This window comes from Budorcas taxicolor, chromosome 10 (genome assembly GCF_023091745.1).
Source record: "Budorcas taxicolor isolate Tak-1 chromosome 10, Takin1.1, whole genome shotgun sequence".
Lineage (NCBI taxonomy): Eukaryota > Metazoa > Chordata > Mammalia > Artiodactyla > Bovidae > Budorcas > Budorcas taxicolor.
In genome coordinates, this window is record NC_068919.1 from 45396685 (window position 1) to 45404117 (window position 7433).

Here is a 7433-nt window from a genome sequence, read left to right on the forward strand (position 1 = left end):
TACCTCGGGAGGGAAATAGGACTCGGTTCTGTGTGTACCTGTGTGTGGTACTTCCCCAAAGGGTGGGGTGTGTTTGTTGGTGTGTGGGTGGGAGCTTGCGAGTTTAACGGGAAGGGCTATTGAGTTTAGAGTCAGGCAACTTAGCTTTTTGGTTTCTCTCACCAGCAGCTCTGACAAGAGAGTTGACAAGCTCTAACAACTTGACAAGCCAGTTGGCCTCTGTGCTACATCTTTAAACCTGAGGATGAGGGGTAGATGATCCCTATGATGCCACCAGATCTAACTTTTAATCATTTTCCTTGCACTGAGTTTAGCGAGTTGGCCTCTTTCCACGTTAGGCACTCAGGTACTAGGTTACCAAAACACAGGGATAAATGTTATCCCAGCCAAGTCATTGTATCCACAGCTATAACTCTGAGGAGGGAACAGGCCCTGCTCTGTACAGTAAGCTCTGCTCAGAGGCAGGAGGGTTTCCTCCTATAACTCTTACTCCTCCCAGTCCCCATGGGGAAAAGCCTGCTCTTTTCAGACTTTCGATGGGAAGGGAAGAAAGGGCTGTTCCCAAACCCTGCTTGATACTGGCTGAGGCAGAGCTGGTGAGGGTCTTGTTGGGTCTTGTTAACAGTCCCCACAGAATAATTCACAACCTGTCCTACATGGATACTGAATATTCCCTGGACGGTATCTGAGCAGATCAGGCAGGTCAAACATCTTGTAAGTCCTTCAGAGAATGATCAAGTTCCTCCCAGGATTTTATCAGGTTTCTTCCACTAACCCAACTGCCCAGGAGGGGGAAAAAAAATACCCTGACCTAATGGTGAGAACACTAGATTTGTGTGCACAGGCACTGCATGGTATAGAAATTCACCAGGACCCTTTAATTGCCACATGTGAACCCAGCCACTGGAACACTGACAGAGTTCAAGACCTCTGGGTCGTATACAGATGTGTGGACCCCAGGGAGCTGACTTCCCAACTTGGAGCTCAGCATAAGGTTTATGCGTAGGGACCCCAGAGTTAGACCCTGGAATCCAAACTTGGCCTGGCTACCTCCTTGCAAGATGGCCTTAACCACGTTATAATCTCTTTAAGCTTCAGTTTTCTGTTCTGTAAGGTAGGTATTCAAATTCTTCCCTCTTAGGGTTGTTACAAGGATGAAAATGAGATAAAGAATGAAAAGCGTTTTGTCTAGCACATAGCAAAGTACTCAGTAAATTGTGGCTGCTCGGGTGGCAGAGGGCAAGTCATCTCTTGTCTCTCGGCCTCAGTTTTCTCATTTATAAAATGAGGCAACTGAACTAGAGAAACTCCTGGAGGGACCATGTATTGTGAATTTTCTCTACTGTGCCAAACATAGAGAAACATGCTAAAGTTTCCTTAAATGAACTAGTGTTATAGACCATCTATTTGAACACACCACTGGTGAGCACCTGCTGTATACAAGGCAGGCACTAGGCTCCAGGATCCCCAAGTAAGTAAGATACATCCATGTTTTCCAGGTGTTCAGCATGAACAGTGGAGAAAGAAGTAGAAATGACCAGGTCAGAGACAGATAGATAAAACTATTCTGACAGACAGATAAAAACTATTCTGAAAAGTGGTGGTTTTCAAACTGATTTTAGAGGAAGGATAGCAATTAGATAGAGAGGAGGGTGTTGTATGAGCCAAGGGTAGAAAAGAGAATATTTGATGGTGGTTGGACAGTAGGTTCACTTGGGGATGAACTGGGAGGTGAGACTGGAAAGGTAGATAGGAGGGGTATATGGCGAAGGGGCTTGAATTTAGGGATTCAGATATTCAGGCCTTATTGTTTAAGTTTAAACCATCCATTTTTTCTTCCCCTCCCTGCCTCTAGAAGTCAAAGACTACGGTGTCCAGTATGCGAGCTGCACAAAGCCAATTTAAAAAATTCCTTGGTACCATATCACTAATCCCTAGACTGATGGGTTAACATAACAGGTCCCTGGCCTCAGTCATTTCCATTTCACCACTGGTGAGATTCTGCCCCATGAATAGCCTGACAATCAACCAGGTTCAACCCAACTTCAGGGACTGCACCATCCACTACCCTTCAAGGGTTAGGACCAGGCAAAATATCTTCACTTAAACAAGACTTTCTTGTATATTGGTCAGATCTCCTGGTCTTTGGATAGCATCAAGGGTGTGGGCTGGGGACTTCCCTGGTGGTCCAGTGGTTAAGACTCCATACTCTCATTGTAGAGGGGATGGGTTCGATCCCCAGCCAAAAAAAGAAAGAGGGGCAAGCTAGACAGCCATGGGATATACAGTATATTTTTATTCCCCACCTGCGTGGCTGTGACTTAAGGACAGATCCATAGACTAGCCAGGGACCTAGTGTTGAGGCCTGTCAGGCAGAGATGGACTGTGCCTCTGGGCTTCTCTTTGACTATAGTTTGAACTAAGGAGCATGGAAAATATGAATCCATAGCTGAAGCAGCTGAAACAAAAAGGGGTTATGATCTTGGGCTGGAGATCCCTTGTAAGAGGGTGATTAAGGCTGTTTACAGATATTTGGGCTTTCTTCCCAATCAGGTCTTGGTAGGATTGCACATCCTCACCCAATTAAGTGTGGTCATTTGACTTGCCTTGGCCAAGGAAATGTGAACAGAACTAGCTTATGGTAGATACTATGAGTTAGTATGACTCACTGTATTCTTTCTCAAAGTTGTTGCTGTTTTGTAGTCTGGATTTGCAAGTGGCTGTGGTAAGCAGAGTTCCCCTCTCTCCAGAACCAACCCTTGGTGGACATGCAGCGCAAGCAAGATATAAACTTCTGCTGTTTCAGGCCATTGAGAACTGGGGGCTGTTTGTTACTGAAGCATTACTAGCTTCTCCTGACTAACATATCATGACAGGCCATGTATCATTTAAGGTATGAGGAAGCAGAGAAGTTGGTTTTAGAGAAGGAGAATGAGGTTGACATATCATGGTAAACAGAAACACCGTTAGGAAAAAAAGATGGGGAAACAATGATCAAATCTCAGTTCCGGGGGTCCTTATAATTTATACCCTTTCCTTCCTGAGGTTACATGAGAGAGTCAATGTTCCTTGAAAGTTAAAAAACTGACCAGATCATGGTGGTGTGGAACCCCGCACAGGATCCTTGGTCCAGAGGTTCTGTGTGAACACCAAGAACATCCTTGGAATTTCCAGAAGATTTCTCTAGTGCTTGGTATTCAGTCATCTCTCCATAAATGTTTGTTGAATGACTGTTTTCTTGGCTATTAACCATACAAATAGGAGAAACAGTTTCTGGGAAGGAACCACAAGAAAACTAGGCTCAAAAAACTTAATTCCATTCAAAATAGAGATTCTATGTTATATTGCCTGAAGAATGGATATAAGTGTTTTGATAGGATAGGACAAATGTCCCACAAATATTTACTGAGCCCGTTTTGTGTGCATGGCACTTAACTAGAGTTTATAGGATCAAGGGAAGTGGGTAAGAGATGGATCTTTTCCTCCAGGAAAAGCATCTATGTATGTTGCAGGGTAAAACCCTCTTTTGGTGGGGGGATGGGATGAGGTGCAGGGGAGGTCACTTGATATGTTTTTCAACTGTATTGCTGTTGTCCCAAAAGCTGTCTGGCCCCCGCCGCCGATAGCTGTGAGGAACATATTGCAGATTTTTAAAATACTTTTTTACGGGGGAGGCACTCCCCAAAGGCAGCATGTGGAATCTTAGTTTCCTGACCAGGGACTGAACACATGCCCCCTCCAGTGGATGTGTGACTTCCAATGGACCACTGGGAAAGTCACCATATCACAGGTTTTCTAGGAGATCTTTCGTTTTAAGTACACTGTCCCTTCCCTCCATAAGAGCCCTCATACCTACCAGACTATGTTTCCCAATATTTGATTAGAAAAGTGAGTCAACATTAGCGTAGCTTACTAATGTGACACCTTTAAAAGGAACACTCACTTGAGTATGTACATCAAGGTCTGTTTGTTTACAAAAACAAAACAAAAACCTTATTACCTAATAGTCCCACACTATTTAACAGCAATGCCTCTCTACCTGTGTTGCTGTGACTCCCCCAGAGTCCACAGTGCTGACTCACGCAATTAAGGGAAAGTGAAGAATCTGTAATTAAGCTGATAGACAATGGCTTCTTGCACTGGGTTTTGGAATGCCAGCATGTCATGTCCCACGGAACAAGATACAGCGTGTCCTTTTCATACACAAGAACATTTTCTTTCTTGCAGGTTTGTGATAGTACCCTCAAGAACCCAAGGAAAATATGCCCTGTTTCTAGGGAGGAGGGTTTGGAGCTCTGAGAAAGGTGTTTAGGACATCGCGGACATCTTCCTTCATTGTTTAGTGACACACTGCTGGTCCTGATTCTGTGGCGAGCTCCCTGAATACTCTTGCTATCTGGAGGGTTTGTATGGGCAAAATGGTTCCCCCAGTACAAAAAAAAAAAAAAAAAAGACCATGAGTTTTCCTGTCTTATATCTTAATTCTCTTTCAATAGCAGCAACTATGTATAGATTTATGCTGACTCGTGAAATTGAGCTGTCTCAAGAATGTCAATATTGGAACATCCCTGGTGGTCCAGTGGTTAAGAATTTGCTTTCCAATGCAGGGATGCAGGTTTGATCCCTGGATGGGGAACTAAGATCCCACGTGCCTTGGGGAAACTGAGCCCAACTAGAGAAGCTCATGTGCTGCTACTGCTGAGCCTATGCTGAGCAACAAGAGAAGCCGGGGCATGAAAGCCTTTGTGCTGCAACTTAGAGAGGCCCCTGCACACTGCAGTAAAGACCCAGTCAAAAGAGAAAAGAAAGAAAAAGCAGCAAGATTCTCTATGGATGTGAGATTTAGAGGGCACCTAAAAAGCTTGTTGTCTCTTCCTCACAACTTCTTATGTCAGCATCAGGATGAGCGCTATTCTCCTCTCTATAGATTAGAAAACCAAAGGTAGTGATGACTCAACATCACCCACCTGGGAGGTAGTTGTGCAGGAATAAGAATGTGAATGCCCCAGTTCCCAGAAATGGCACTTTTTTCATTAACCATTCCCAACTGTTTTTATATTAATACTTGATTTTATATTTAAAAGCAACACTTTATAAGGTGAAGAGGAGAGGAGAAGGGGCCACCAGAGGTCTTGTCTACATATCATGGTGGTGCTCAGACACTCAGTCCTGACCGACTCTCTCGTGACCCCATGGACTATAGCCGGCCAGGGTCCTCTGTCCATGGGATTTTCCAGGCAAGAATACTGGAGTAGGTTGCCATTTTCTCCTCCAGGGGATCTTCCTGACCCAGGGATCCAACCCGTATCTCTTATATCTCCTGTATTGGTAGGCAGATTCTTTACAACTAGTGCTACCATATGAACATGGTTAAAAGGTAATAGTAACAAGGCTGGGACTGAAGGCTCACCCTGCATGGCCCAGCTCAGGACTGCAGCCTAGCCTTCTAAAGGCACCCTCATTTCCCAGTGATAGGAGAACTTGGTGAGAAAGTATGGTTGGGCCAAGGCAACCAACCTTCTTGCCTACTCTTGTGTTTATGGCCCAAGATGGGACAAGAAGAACATCTTTATGAAGACAGAAGGACAAGTACGATCATTTTGTTCCCAGTAGCTTTAAAGGAGAGTTTGAGGTAACTGTTAGAAACCTATACCTCCTTCTTTTAAACCTTTGGGTCAGCAAAAGAATGAGCTACCAGTCCATCCAGGCAGTGTGTTTGAGGAAAAATGAAGACAAAATATGTGGTCAGGACAGCACTGAGTGCTTCCCCAAGCCAGAGCCTGGGCAGAAATGAAAGCATCTACAGGCTTCCCCATCTAGAGACCTGAGCCAGCTTCAGGGGCCACGTCGAGGCTTTGGCATGGTTTTAATCATTGCTTCTCAGCAATTCCTACATTCCTTCATATTGGATGCCACCTATTCATTTTTATATTTTTGTACTTGGTTCTCAAGTTTCTACTGATGTCCTTAACAGGAACATATGTGAAAGTGACCTTTGGAGCCTCCCAAGTGGTGAGCAGAGCTCCACGCTTACTCTGCAGACTGTGAAACCTGATGCAAAAATGCCATGGATGTGGACAACCCTGGTGCCTCCTGCTCGAGCTGAGGTCTGGCTCCCAACCATCCGGGTTCTAGGAGAGCCGCTGCATTAGGTTAGTTTGAAATTGGGGTTTCTAAAATTTTATCTCTGGGCCTATGCCCACTACTGCCAACAGCTTCATCTTCAGCTGAGATGATTCAGTTTGGTGGCCTAGGGTTCTGAAAATAGGCAATAGACTTCCTTGTTTTTGTAAATACCCTTTCTTGCCTGACTAACAAAATCCTTCTCCCCAAGTGCTTTCTACCGGGACCCTGGCTTCTCCTTAAGAGAGACTGTTGTCATGATTTAGTAGAAATTGCTCTTTCTCAGTAGAAGTGCTTCTTTCAGTATGTTTTCTCCAGAGGACCATTTCCACCTCAGTAACTTCAGCGGAGGAAGGAGCCAGACCTTTCTTACTGCATGAGGCGAAGGAAACTCTCTGTTCTTTTTCTGAAGTCCTGGCACTGGAGGACGGAGCTCCGGCTGCCGGCTGAGTTCCAGAAGAAGCTGGGTATTTTTAGCATGGCCTTCTTTACTTCCCAGCACCTGCCATGATCTGTAACCCAAGGGGCTGCTTAAATGCCAGTGAGATGACTGAGGACAAGGCAGCCTGAGCTAATGTCCTAAAATACCACCCAAGGGAGGCCTTTCTTGTGGGAGACATTGCATTACCCGCTCTCTTCCTCTTCTTGTTCCTCCCCAAACTGTGGGGCTTCTACAGATTCTGGTTGGTATGTGTGACATCTGCCTTGGGAGAAGGTTGGAGAAAACCACTAGATCCTTCTACCTCGATGCCAGCCGATGTCGTTTTGATGAGTTTATTCTTGGCTCCCAACTTCAATCTTTCTCTCTACTGCTCATGCCACATGGAAGCAACAGGAGAATGTCTGCACACATTTCCCTGAAGCAAAATCCTCTTTTGATATCTATGAAAATATGTGGAGATGAGAGACAAACCCTAGCTAATGTTCTAGATCAGCCTGACAGGTTTGATAACAGGGGTATCATTTTTTTCTCATAGCAGATATAACTCACTGGATTCATTATCTCCTAAAGATGAGGCAAACTGGAAATAGAATTAGGTTCTTAAGATGCCTGGTTCATATATGGAGGATAGTGCAGCATGGATCATAAAAGAAAATGGGAATGGTTTGGATGTCTCTAATCTTGGAGTTTGATCTCAGCCCATGCTATGCACCGCATGCCTTTGTGCCACTGTCAGACATACAGTAATGAGTTGGTCAATTCTAGGGCAGCAAGGAAATTGAAACAGCCAATCGTAAAGGAAATGAACCCTGAATATTCATTGGAAGGACTGATGCTGAAGCTCCAATACTTTGGCCACCAGATGCGA